This window comes from Erigeron canadensis, chromosome 2 (genome assembly GCF_010389155.1).
Source record: "Erigeron canadensis isolate Cc75 chromosome 2, C_canadensis_v1, whole genome shotgun sequence".
NCBI classification, from domain to species: Eukaryota; Viridiplantae; Streptophyta; class Magnoliopsida; order Asterales; family Asteraceae; genus Erigeron; species Erigeron canadensis.
This window is the reverse complement of record NC_057762.1, coordinates 10,901,941-10,917,572: the sequence shown is the minus strand read 5'-3', so window position 1 is coordinate 10,917,572 and position 15,632 is coordinate 10,901,941.

Below are 15,632 nucleotides of genomic sequence, written 5' to 3'. Positions count from 1 at the left end.
AGGGAGAAAAAAAATAATAAATAATTAATCCTGTTGATTCTAAGAATACCCAGAAACAATCCTTCTAAAATTCGTTGATTCAAAAGAGAATATAGAAAATTAAGAAATTCACACTAAAACACACACACATATGTTATTAAGGAAAAATAAAATTTTGATATATCATAAAACTGATCATATAAAGACTTTGTGACCCAATATATAGTCATACTAGTAATTAATAACATCAAATTTTCAACTACTAATTATCCAAGTACCAAAAATATTGATGAGCAAAAACTCATCACGGATATGTAACCCAAAAGTCAAGTTTGTTTAATATTGGTAACTTGACAGCATCACCTTTTATCTAAACTTTACACTTTCAACCATGCATAATATAAATAAAACACATTTTACTCCATTAACACAAATTTTAAATAAAACACTGTAAGAACCCAAACCTTTTTAAACAAAATCAAATAAATTTTTTTTTTTGTGCCCACTGCGGCGCAGTGAGGCAAAACACCTCCACTGCGGCGCAGTGGAAAACTTCGGCAGAAAATGAAAATTGACTCACTGCGGCGCAGTGAATTTCCTCGGCAGCAGTTAACCAAAAGCCCACTGCGGCGCAGTGAGCTAAGAAAGGCTCCCACTATGGCGCAGTGGAGCTACCTGCAACAAACTTTTGTTCAAAAAAAATCAGGTTTCCTGCACTTGACTCTTTTTGTTAACACCAAAACACCATTTCAACTTCAACATTTCTAAATACCAAAACATGACATTTAAAGCATATAGATCACCCATTCATTGAAATCATTCCATTTTACAAGACTTTTGACTACCAAAAATTCAACAAACGAGTCGATAACCCTACTTGGGTAATTATCAAGTTAGTACAAATTCTACCATTACTAACGTTTCCAACGCAACTACAACTTTTCAGAAGTTCATTCAAAATAATTTGACCAAGGATCATGTATCAAAGCCAATGGGTACCAAAGGGATCATCTACCCAAATTATCCAAAATGTCAACCTTCCGAATGGCAAGAGCTTCCAATTCTAACTTCACTCGATCGCTCCCTTACCTTTGCTACTACCAACTCCTATAAGAGAGTTAAACAACTAAAACATAGGCAACGCTTAGTGAATGCATACACATATAATCATAATCATGTCATTTCAACTTTGTGCATCAAGCACCATATAAGCCTAGCAAGCTAGCCTTTTCATACATTTCAAACAACATAGATTCATTTTCAACATGGCCATGGATAATTTGGCTAGTAGGAATTTACCTACCTACTAGCTCTTACAAACAAACTGACTAGTAGGAATTTACCCACCTACTAGTTCTAACAAACAACTATCAAATGGGTCATAGGAATTTACCCACCTATGACCTCTAGTAACAAAAACATGATTGTATGCATATACACTCACCTCAAACTTGGCTACTTGACAAAACAAGGCTACAAGATCAACAATTTATTGTTCAACACCTATACAAGAATAATCACATATCATCTATGAGTTCCATGACTCAACTACTTAGAAACATCTAGTTGCATCCAACACTTCTAAGATTATGGTGTTTGGCTTCTAAAAACTTTTCCAACAACTCTAAATTTTCATGATAGAACTTTATTTCATGATTTCTAGCCAAACACCACTAACTATTAATTTCTTATTATGTGGGATTTTCCGTTGTCATCAAGTCTTTAAATCAAACTAACAAATTCCTAGTTCAAATTATTAGGGTTCTTCTTGAAAATCCCAATTAACAAAACCCCCAAATTCTAAGGTTAAGAACCCTAAATTTTAATAACAAATAAAACTAGGGTTATGAAATCAATACCTCAAGAGTGAAAGACCAAAAGATTAGGGTTTTCAATCACAATTCTTCCCCCTTTTCTTCTTAAGAATTTCGGCCACCACCACCTCCACACAACCCTCAAATTTCAACTTCTTATTCAATTGGTGGTGATTGTTGTTATTGTTCAAAGATTAAGGTTCTTTAATTTATAGATTGAAGGTTCAATTGCATGTACTTGGAAGAATTGAGAAAATAAGATAGTTAGGTGAAGAGTAGAATTTTGAAGTGGGAAACTATGAGTCATAAGGATGAATTGGCTGGCTTATTTTCTGATAGCCACGTCCCATTCTAATTTTTGTCGGTAAAATACCCGCTAGCCACTAAAGTTCCAATTAAATTAACCCCTTATCTCAAAACAAAATACTAGGAAATTAATTTAATGCCAAAACTATGAAAATGGTTAATTTTCTTTTACCTTAAAAGATTGGAGTGTTACAAATCTCCCCCACTTATAATCGATCACGTCCCTGTGATCCATGCCATGTGCAAGGACGGATAGTACACCAACATGTCATGTTCGGTTTCCCACGTATACTCGGAGTTCTTATGATGCCTCCATTGTACCTTGAAAGTGCGCATCGTCTTGTTGTTTATCCTTCTCAATTCTTCAACTATGGCGACCGGTTCCTCGACATAAGTTAACTTCTTGTCTAGCTCGATTTCATTTAGTGGAACACACGTTGCATCATCAACAAGACATTTCCGGAGTTGAGATACATGAAAAGTGTTATGAATACGAGATAGTTCTTCGGGTAACTCTAATTGGTATGCCACTTTGCCAATACGAGCAATAATCCGAAACGGGCCTATGAACCGTGGACTCAACTTTCCACGTTTGCGAAATCGTAGCAAACCCTTCCATGGAGATACCTTTAACATAACCCGATCACCAACCATAAACTCAATGGGCCTTCTTCTAACATCGGCATACGACTTTTGTCTATCTTGAGCCGCCTTAAGTCTCTCACGAATCTCGTCTATCTTTTGCGTCGTTTCAAGAACAACATCAGTTCCTCCTAATTCCCTTTGACCCACTTCTCCCCAACAAATGGGAGTTCAACATCTTCTACCATAAAGCATTTCATACGGTGGCATCTTAATACTAGAATGGTAGCTATTATTGTACGAAAATTCCGCCAAAGGTAAGTATGCATCCCATGGTCCTCCAAAATCAATTATACAAGCACGTAACATATACCTCTAACGTTTGGATGGTTCTTTCGCTTTGACCGTCCGTTTGCGGGTGGTATGCGGTACTAAAATGTAACTTAGTACCCATATCTTCATGAAATTTCCTCCAAAAATGGGAGGTAAATCGAGTATCCCTATCCGAAACAATAGAGACGGGGATGCCATGTCGAGCTACAACTTCTTTCACATAAATGTCAGCTAGAACTTCGGAAGATGACGATTCACGGATGGGCAAAAACAAGGCACTTTTCGTTAATCGATCCGCAATCACCCAAATGGAATCAAACTGATGTTTGGGCGTCCTGGGAAGTTTAGTAATAAAATCCATTGCCAAATGCTCCCATTTCCACTGTGGTATATCAAGCGGTTGAAGCTTCCCATACGGCTTTTGATGTTCCGCCTTCACTTGTAAACAAGTCAAACACTTTTCCACATACTTGACGATGTCGCATTTGATGCCCGGCCACCAATAATCGACCTTCAAATCTTGATACATTTTCGTTGCGCCGGGGTGGATAGAGTACTTGGACTTACGTGCTTCTTCAAGAAGAATTTCCTTCATCGTACACGAGAATGGAATCCAAATTCTCCCATAACGAACCATGAGACCACGAGAGTCTTTAGAGAGATGTTGCAATTGCCCTTTAATTCTCTCTTGCTTGGGGTCACGTTTCAAAGATTCTTCTTGAGCTTCCCTTATTCGTTCGAAGAAATCGTTTGTAAGCATTACCCAAAGAGGTGAAACGCGAAAGATTGCTTTTTCTACTCAAGGCGTCGGCTACTACATTGGCCTTCCCGGGGTGAAACAAAATTTCACAATCGTAATCCTTCAATAAGTCTAACCACCTCCGTTGACGACTATTAAGATCACGTTGTTCAAAGAAATACTTAAGACTTTTATGATCCGAATAAATGGAGAATTTAACGCCATACAAGTAATGACGCCAAATCTTCAATGCAAAAACAACCGCTGCAAGTTCCAAATCATGGACGGGATAGGACTTCTCATGAGTTAACTGTCTTGATGCATAAGCGATAACTCGTCCCTTTTGCATAAGGACACAACCAAGACCATTGAACGAGGCATCACAATACACCGAGAAATCTTCAACTCCATCCGGCAAAGTAAGAATAGGTGCTTGACTCAACTTTTCTTTTAGTGTTTGGAATGCACCTTCTTGTTCACTTTTCCAAGCAAACTTCTCATTCTTTCGAGTCAATTTTGTAAGAGGTGAAGCCAACTTCGAAAAATCTTGAATGAATCGACGGTAATAACCCGCCAAACCAAGAAAGCTACGAATTTCCGTCGGGGACTTAGGAGATTCCCACTTCATGATGGCACTTATCTTCGACGGATCGACTTTTATTCCATCTTGATTAACAACATGACCGAGAAATTGCACTTCCCGCAACCAAAATTCACATTTCGAAAATTTAGCGTATAATTTCTCTCGACGAAGGGTTTCAAGGACTTCACGGAGATGTTTCTCATGATCGGATGGACACTTCGAATAGATCAAAATGTCGTCAATAAAAACAATAACGGATTTATCAAGGAAAGGACGACATACTCGATTCATAAGATCCATGAAGGCCGCCGGAGCATTAGTCAACCCAAAAGGCATGACCATGAATTCATAATGACCATATCGAGTCCTAAATGCGGTTTTCAGGATATCTTCTTCACAAATTTTAAGTTGATGGTACCCCGATCGATGATCAATCTTTGAGAAATAAGAAGCTCCTTGAAGTTGATCAAAAAGATCATCAATACGTGGCAAAGGGTACTTGTTTTTTATAGTAACTTTATTGAGTTCACGATAGTCAATGCACATCCGTAAACTACCGTCCTTCTTCTTAACAAACAAGACGGGAGCACCCCATGGTGAACTACTTGGGCGAATGAAACCCTTATCAAGTAGTTCTTGGAGTTCATCCATCATTTCTCGCATTTCGGTTGGAGTGAGACGATAAGGAGCCTTGGCAATAGGCGTAGCACCCGGAATGAGGTCTATTTTGAAATCGATTTGTCTTTCGGGAGGAAGACCCGGTAGTTCATCGGGGAAAACGTCTACAAATTCGTTCACAATAGGAATTTCGGACATTGATTTAGATTCCTTATTGGGATCAACAACATGAGCTAGAAAAGCTTTGCACCCTCGAGAGATAAGTCGACGGGCTCGAGAAAAAGTGCATAAAGGCAATGAGTCTTGATTTCTTTCACCGTAAATCACCATATCCCTACCGTTAGGAGTTTTTAGGTGAACACTTTTATCAGTACAACAAATATTTGCCTTATGTTGACCAAGCCAATCCATACCCAAAATTACATCAAATTCTCCCAAACCCATCGGAATAAGATTAGCTTTGAAAATTTCAAAATTGATGGTCACACTACAACCTAGATACACATTTTTAATCATGTAGGTTTGATCACCCGCTACTTCCACCAACAAAGGGGGTTCAAGAAAAGACAATTGTAAAGGAATGCATTTAGTGAATCGAGTAGCAACAAAGGAACGATTTGCTCCGGAATCAAATAAAATCTTAGCGGGTGTGTCATGAACTAGGAAAGTACCTGACACGACATCAGTGGATTCTTTAGCTTGAGCTACCGAGATTTGGAACGATCTTCCCCTCGGATTCCCTACTTGTTCAGCCAACTTTCTTTCATTCGCTTTCCTTGCTTCGGCTTGCCTCTCTTCCTCCGTCAACAATGGGCAAGCACTCTTCATATGTCCTTCATTGAAGCACTTGAAACACACGGTCGGTTTGCTAGGGGAGAACTTACAATCTCGACTAATGTAACCCGGTTGGCCACAATTGAAACATCCCTTCTTAGATGGTAATAAACAAACTCCGGAATGATGTTTCCCACAATTATTGCAAGTAGGAACGTTCTTCCTATTTGAACCACCCCCCGAACTACCACTAGACCGAAACTTCTTGTTTGGAGAGTTACTTTGTTCCGCCTTTCTCTTGGAGGTCTCATCATCCAGCATGCCTTGCTCAACCTCATGCCACCTAGCCACATCAACCAATTGTGTAAATGATTCGATTTGAAGTAGCGTAATCTTCTCTCGAATGTTCTTGCGAAGTTTGCGGTAAAAATGCTCCTTTAACAACCGATCATCTTTCAAATATTCCGGGCAAAATTGAGCTTTGTCTAGAAATTGTACCCGAAACTCATTAACATTCAAAGTGCCTTGCGAGTCATTCATAAACTCGCTCCTAAGCCTAGTCACATCGGCTTTGATCAAAATTCTTTAAAGAAGGCAACTTTGAAATCAACCCATTCCATACCCACCGTTGTCTCCTCACCCTTCTTGACAATTTCACCATCCCACCACAACTTTGCCCTACACATAACAAGCTTGACCCATACAAGGTCTTGTCTTCCGGTGGAGTCTTTGTGATGCGGAAGGCTCCCTCAACTTCATTTACCCACCTTGTGCTCACAATCGGGTCAGGATCCCCATTGTATTTGGGTGGGTTGGCAATGGTGAAGCTCTTAAGATCATAAGGCTTCTCATTCTTAGGCTTCGGCCGTTCCTCAGCGTCTTAAATGTAAGAACCCAAACCTTTTCTTTTGGAAATCGCTTATCAAACTCTTCTTGTACCGCGGAGGCAACTTCTTCCCTTATCTTGATGGCGATAGTATCACTCATTGAGCCCTCAAGGGTCTCGTTTAACTTTTTAACAATAAATGGAGAGAAATTCTCCAAAGCCTTCCCTATTTGCTCACTAATGAAATCATGACTAAGTTCCTCAATCGACGCGCTTTTGTTTTTGCCGTGGCTCGATCCGTCTTCATCTTGAGATGAAGCCATACTACACAATTCGAGCAGTTTATCAACAACACACAACATTCACTATATAGTCTCTAATATCCCCAAACCTTCATATCTGATCATTTCCGTGTTTAGCAAGTTTAATTTAAAACGTAATAGCTTATGATCGATAATAGGCCGGCTCTATTACTATCATAAACTATTTCATTTTAAACCAATCTTACGAAACACTTCAACTCTCAAACATGGAACATCCAAACCTAAGGTCAAAGTCAAAGTCAAATTTTCCTATGGTTCAAGTCTAGGCATCTTAACTAAAAGATCGAAACCTAAATCCCTTGAACCATGGCTCTGATACCAAAAATGTAAGAACCCAAACCTTTTTAAACAAAATTGAATAAAAATTTTTTTTTGTCTCCACTGCGGCGCAGTGGAAAACTTCGGCAGAAAATGGAAATTGACTCACTGCGGCGCAGTGAATTTCCTCGGCAGCAGTTAACCAAAAGCCCACTGCGGCACAGTGAGCTAGGACAGGCTCCCACTGCGGCGCAGTGGAGCTACCTGCAGCAAACTTTTGTTCAAAAAAAATCAGGTTTCCTGCACTTGACTCTTTTTCTTAACACCAAAACACCATTTCAACTTCAACATTTCTAAATACCAAAATATGACATTTAAAGCATATAGATCACCCATTCATTGAAATCATTCCATTTTACAAGACTTTTGACTACCAAAAATTCAACAAACGGGTCGATAACCCTACTTGGGTAATTATCAAGTTAGTACAAATTCTACCATTACTAACGTTTCCAACGCAACTACAACTTTTCAGAAGTTCATTCAAAATAATTTGACCAAGGATCATGTATCAAAGCCAATGGGTACCAAAGGGATCATCTACCCAAATTATCCAAAATGTCAACCTTCCGAATGGCAAGAGCTTCCAATTCTAACTTCACTCGATCGCTCCCTTACCTTTGCTACTACCAACTCCTATAAGAGAGTTAAACAACCAAAACATAAGCAACGCTTAGTGAATGCATACACATATAATCATAATCATGTCATTTCAACTTTGTGCATCAAGCACCATATAAGCCTAGCTAGCTAGCCTTTTCATACATTTCAAACAACATACATTCATTTTCAACATGGCCATGGATAATTTGGCTACTAGGAATTTACCCACCTACTAGTTCTAACAAACAACTATCAAATGGGTCATAGGAATTTACCCACCTATGACCTCTAGTAACAAGAACATGATTATATGCATATACACTCACCTCAAACTTGGCTACTTGACAAAACAAGGCTACAAGATCAACCATTTATTGTTCAACACCTATATAAGAATAATCACATATCATCTATGAGTTCCATGACTCAACTACTTAGAAACATCTAGTTGCATCCAACACTTCTAAGATTATGGTGTTTGGCTTCTAAACACTTTTCCAACAACTCTAAATTTTCATGATAGAACTTTATTTCATGATTTTTAGCCAAACACCACCAACTATGAATTTCTTATTATGGGGGATTTTCCATTGTCATCAAGTCTTTAAATCAAACTAACAAATTCCCAATTTAAATTATTAGGGTTCTTCTTGAAAATCCCAATTAACAAAACCCCCAAATTCTAAGGTTAAGAACCCTAAATTTTAATAACAAATAAAACTAGGGTTATGAAATCAATACCTCAAGAGTGAAAGACCAAAAGATTAGGGCTTTCAATCACAATTCTTCCCCCTTTTCTTCTTAAGAATTTCGGCCACCACCACCTCCACACAACCCTCAAATTTCAACTTCTTACTCAATTGGTGGTGATTGTTGTTATTGTTCAAAGATTAAGGTTCTTTAATTTATAGATTGAAGATTCAATTGCATGTACTTGGAAGAATTGAGAAAATAAGATAGTTAGGTGAAGAGTAGAATTTTGAAGTGAGAAACTATGAGTCATAAGGATGAATTGGCTGGCTTATTTCCTGATAGCCACGTCCCATTCTAATTTTTGTCGGTAAAATACCCGCTAGCGACTAAAGTTCCAACTAAATTAACCCTTATCTCAAAACAAAATACTAGGAAATTAATCTAATGCCAAAACTATGAAAATGGTTAATTTTCTTTTACCTTAAAATATTGGGGTGTTACAAACACACTTCATTAAAAATAAAAATACATTTACAACATAAAAAGAAAAAATCAAAGTACAATTAAAAAAAAAACACAACCTAAAAATGAAGAAAAACGACATTTTTATTTTTAAAAACTAAACTAAATCTAAACTAATTGGGTCTCAAATTAAAAGGGCTATGTAGTCCACCATGAGTTTCTTTTTGGCTTCCTTGATGTACCTCTTCTCCTCTTCATCACACTTTGTTTGGCCCATGAATGAAATAGCTGAATACATGGTGCGCTTCCTTTCTTCCTCTCGAATGGCCGCTAAAGATTGTTGTTGTTCATCCAACACTGCCTCATTTTTACACCCAAGTCTGTCAAGTTGGGCGGCTAGGTCGAAAGTTGAAGAACGAGAAGACCCCGCATCGGAAGACGTAGATGTCATTTTTACCAAATTGTGATTTTGAATTCTAGATACTATTCTAAAGATAATAAAAAATAGGATAACGCCTTGAGGACTACCCAAATATTTAACCATCTTTTTTTTAGGACACGCAACTATGAAAATAAACTTATAGGTCATTCAAATATATAATTTCCTTTTGTTTTGACTTATTTCAACTAAAAAAATAGAAAATATTATTTAAAGAATAAAAAATTCGTTGTTTCACAAATCAATAATAACTTGGATTGAAACTAAAATGGTTTATTAGTCTTTCACAATTACACAAAATAAGAATGATACCTCTGTCATTATTTTTGTCAATGAGATTTGAAGAATTTACATATTATTGTTATTTATGGTTTATTATAATAATTAAGAAGTATATATTTTGACAAATCATAATTTATATTTTTTTATCTTCTATCACTAATTTACATTTTTCATCACTAATATTCATTAAAAAGAATATATATTTTGACTAATCATCTAAAATGTAAGGATTAACATTGTGTTTAACAAGTTAATAATTTAAACAATATGATTTAGTGACTATAAATCAAAGTTGAAAATCATACCATGGTTCTTATTGATGAATTTAATCATGAACTAACTGCTTGAACTATCAAGTGTACCTAAGTTTTGATTGCTAATTGCCATGTTGAAAGAAAACAAGATCTAAGAGATTTATCAAGAAATTATACCCAAATTGTAATCGGCCCGATTTATGAGGCTTATTATTATAAAAGAATATAGAGTTTGATTACAGACGAATTTAGAAGATAAACAATGAGTTTAATCTTCTATACAATACAACTGATAACACAATCTGATCAAGATGATTAGATTGATACAAGACAGACAATGAATATAGATATATGATATATTTTCTCTCGAACAATAAGAGCAACTTAACCCTAAACGGGTTTATAATGAATATATATAGAGATAAAGAATGGGGTAATGACTCTTCAGCCTTCCAACTCCTTTTCTTGTCAGCTTCAGTCCTCCAACTTCATATCTTCCTTGTATTTATATCTTCAGTCCTTGAACTTTTATTTCTTTGACTTCCTGCACAACTCAACATACTTATTTAGAAATGTGACACATACAAAAGTATTAAGATTGATACTTCTTAACATTCCCCATCAATCTTAATACTTAAACCAACTTACCCAGATTTTATTTTTTGAATAAATCAATCAACCTAAGTTTTTCACAAAACATGTTATGTTGAGTGGAATTTAAACCTTTAGTAAAAATGTCTGCAGTGTTGCTTTCAGAATTAATTTTGTGTGTTTTTATCACACCATTAACAATCTTTTCTCTTACAAAATTTAAGTCAATCTCAAGATGCTTTGTCCTCTCATGAAAAACTGGGTTGGCTGTTATTTGAATAGCAGGCTTACTATCACAAAACAAATCAACAGGAATATCATATTTGATCTTAAGATCATCTAGTAACTTCAAGATCCAAATTACTTCACTTGTAACAGAAGCCATAGCTCTGTATTCAGATTCTGCAGAAGATCTGGATACAGTGCTTTGCTTCTTACTTTTCCAAGATACTAAACTATTTCCCATATAAACACAAAAACCTATAACAGATCTCTTAGAAGATAAGCATTTCCCCCAATCAGCATCAACATAAGCATGAACATTTAGGGAGTTACATTTATCAATCAATACACCTTTTCTTGGTGATAACTTGAGATATCTCAGGATATGCACAGCAAGCTTAAAATGTGATTGAAGAGGGGCATGCATATATTGACTTAAATAGTTCACAGCAAAGGCAATATCAGGTCTAGTGATAGTCAGATAGATTAGTTTACCAACTAATTGTTGATACTCAGACACACCTTCAATAGCTTTATCCTTTTCCTTAGCAACACAATTTATTTTAGTATTTTGATCCAAAGGAGTTTTTAGAGGTTTGCAACCCAACATACCAAAGTCTCTTAACAATTCAAGACAATATTTCCTTTGACTTAAACAAATACCATTTTCAGATTCTAAAACTTCAATACCAAGAAAGAATTTAAGTTTACCAAGGTCTTTAATCAAGAATTTAGAATTCAAATAACTCTTAAACTTGTTTATTTCTTCAAGATTATTACCAATTATAACCAAGTCATCAACATAAACAAGCAAGGCAAGAAATACATTACCTTCAGATTTAATAAACAAAGAATAATCATTCAAACTTTGAACAAAACCATTTTCTTTTAAAGTTTTAGTCAATTTTTCATTCCATTGTCTTGGAGCTTGCTTAAGACCATACAAAGACTTTGTTAACTTACAAACTTTAGTTTCATCTTTACAATAAAATCCTAAAGGTAAGTCCATATACACATCTTCAACAAGATTACCATAGAAGAATGCATTATTAACATCCATTTGAAACAAAGGCCAACCCTTACTAACAGCAAGAGTTAAAAGACATATAACAATTACCATTTTAACCACAGGAGAAAAAGTTTCTTCATAATCTAAACCAGCTCTTTGAGAATAGCCCTTAGCTACAAGTCTAGCTTTGTATCTTTCTATTTCACCATTAGCTTTATATTTGATTTTATAAATCCATTTACATCCTATAGTTTCTCTATTAGGAGGTAAATCAGTTAGAACCCAAGTGTTATTTCTGTTTAAAGCCTCAATTTCATCATTCATAGCATTAACCCAATTCTGATCTTTACAAGCTTCTTTATAAGTTTTGGGTTCAACACTTTTATTAAGACTAGTGACAAAAGAATAATTTTCAGTATTCAAACAAGAATAATTAACAACCCTCTCAATGCCATACTTAACTTTTCCTTCAATAACAAAATCATTAAGATTTTTTGGAATATTAGAAGACCTATTAGATCTCCTAAGACAAATCCCCCCTTGAGTTGGTATAGGTTCATCATTAGTTTCATTAGAATTGTTGCCCTCAGGGATGTCACTATTTGCATTCTCATCAAGTGTTGCAGTTTCTTCTTCACCCTCAGTACTGTTAACAGTACTATTGAGACGTTCAGAATCACCACCATCACTTACTTTAGTGTCTTTCCCTTCATCATTGGGACTTTTAGACCTTTCAGACTCAAAAAATACTTTATCAAAGAAATTAATGTGATCAACAGTTTTAGTAGAAACATTGTTCTCTTTAGACATCTTAAATGGAAATATATTCTCATAAAAGTTTACATCTCTAGAATAAACAAAACCTTTAGTTTCCAAATTATAGAGTTTATAACTTTTTTTGTAATTAGAATAACCGATAAAAACACATTTGACAGACCTACTAGAAAACTTGTCAAAAACATTTAAGACAGTTGCAAAACATAAACATCCAAAAGATCTAAGATGGGAAAGACTTGGTTTCTGACCATATACCAACTCAAAAGGAGACTTACCATTTAAAACTGAAGCAAGTAATCTGTTAATAATATAAGTAGCAGTTAATACACACTCAGACCAAAGATAAAGTGGTAAACCACTCTGAAATAGCAAAGATCTAGCAACATTCAAAAGGTGTATGTGCTTCCTCTCAGCAATTTCATTTTGCTGAGGAGAATATGCAATTGTGGTTTGATGAACTATCCCAGTGTCATTACAAAATTTATCAAAGAAACCATTCACAAATTCAATTCCATTATCACTTCTAATAAATTTTATGGTTTTATTAAATTGATTTCTTAACAAGTTATACAAATTTTGGACATTTTTGAACACTTCATCTTTGGATTTCATCATAAAAGTCCACACAGCCCTAGAATAGTCATCAACCACAGTTAAAAAATACCTAAAACCATCCTTACTAGAAATTTTGTAAGGACCCCAAACATCTAGATGAATTAAATCACCAAGATTCACAGATTTATGATCACTTAGAGGAAATGGTTCTCTTATTTGTTTAGCTTTATGACATATTTCACAAGGAGTATTCACAATTTTAGCATTAATATCCAATCTATCTTTTAAAATATTTAAAAAAGGATCTGCAGGATGTCCTAGCCTATAATGCCACATTTGTTTAGACACATTGCAAACAACCGCATTAGAGTACACATAATTGGAATTAATACCTTGATTATCAAAGACATATAAACCATCAGTTTCACTACCAGTCCCCACAAGGGTCCTTTGTTTCAAATCCTAAACATAACAAGCATCTTCATCAAATGACACCCTAAACTTGGAATCCTTATTCATTTTGTGCACAGAAATCAGATTGACATGGTAATCAGGTACATACAGAACATCAAACAACATAATGGTTTCAGACAATTTAACATTCCCAATTTTCATAATTTTAGCTAAAGTTCCATTAGGATGTCCCACAGTTATGTTTAGATCACTTATATCTTTAGCATTAATCAAAGCAGACTCATTACATGTTAAGTGTTGATTTGCACAAGAATCATATATCCATTTGCCATTTATGAAACTAAAACATGCAGTAGCACTTAAACAAATAATTTTAGGTAAATTATTTCCAAAAAGATCTTCTGAATTAAAATTGATACCTGCCATATTGGCATTAATACTTGTACTAGGATCAGATTTCTCATTGATAAGATTCATAAGCTTCACCATCTGCTCATGAGTAAAAGACAAAGTACTACTAGAAGAACCATCAGTATGTTTAGCAGAATCAGATACAACATTGTTACTAGACACATGCTTTCCATTTGAACCATTTTGATTATTAAACTTCTTCTTAAACCCAGGTGGATAACCAACTATCTCATAACATCTATCAATAGTATGCCCTAACATATTACATTTTCTGCATTTTAGATTAGGATTAGAACCTCTATTGAATACTTTTTTTTATCAAATCTTTGAGCATTAAACACAAAAGGTTGAATTTTTGAAGAATTATCATGCAGAGAAACATGTCTATGTGGCTCTTCCCTACATATGATTGCATAAGCAGATTTAACATCAGGACTAGGTTCTCTAGACAAAATATTGGTTCTCATTGGCATATATATATCATCAAGACCCATCATAAACTGCATTAACCTTAACTGACTATTATGAGTTACAAAACTTTTAGCAGCTTTACAAGTACATGCAGGCAGTTTCACAAGAGCATCATATTGTTTCAACAAAGAATTTAGTTTATGATAGTAATCAGACAAAGATGATCCATTTTGTTTTAGAGTAGTAATTTTAAAATGCAAATTAAACATAACAGAACCATCAACCTTATCATAAGTTTCTTGCAATTCTTTCCGAACTTCACTAGCATTTCTAGAAAATATTTGACCCATATACAATTCATCAGAATTAGAACCAAGTATCCAAGACAAAACAACAGCATTACATCTATCCCACTGACTAGCAAGCATATCATCATTATAATCATCTTTCATACAATCACCATTAATAAACCCTAGTTTATTTTTAGTTTCTAATACCAGAGTCATAGCACAATTCCACACATTATAATTTTCAGTACCTTTCAATTTAAAACTGATTAATGGTGCACCTGTAGTATCACTAGCATGCAAATACAAAAGGATATCCAGAATCTAATTTACTAATCTGAGTAGACTTAACATCAACATCATCAGTTTTATTTTCAGATTTATCAGTTTTACTAGTTTCAGGAGCCATTACAACAAGTTAACACAACTATCAAGCAGAATAACCAAATAACAAATAATATTCTGCCACACACAACTTTAGACAAATACTTAAAAGTTAAAGACAATCAAATAGACAGAAATTAACAGATATAAAAACAGAAAGACAACAATTAAAATAGAAAATAAAAAATATATATATATATATATATTTGAAACTAAAACCTAAACTCGTATAAGTGCCAGTGACAGGATTCCGTACCTCTCAAGGAAGCAGGTCAAGTATTAGCACATATACTTTTGTGAGAATAGATTTGATTTAAAAAAAAACCTTTTTTAAAAAAAAAAACTTAAACAACAAAAGAAGAACTGAAACGTAAAAGAGGTGTTACAGTGCTACCGGATGAACAGATGAAGAAACCCTAATTCTTCTTTGATTCACATAGTCAAAGAAATAATCAGGATCAGAACAAGGAATCCTATCTTCTCTTTGATTCACTTAGTCAAAGAAGAAAATAAGATCTAGATCTGCAGCGGAAACACGAGACGATCTAAAAATTAGGGTTTTCAGATTTGTTAGGGTTTCAAATGAAATACGCCCTAATAATCATGAAAAACACTAGAATCTTCGCAATCTGTCTCTGATACC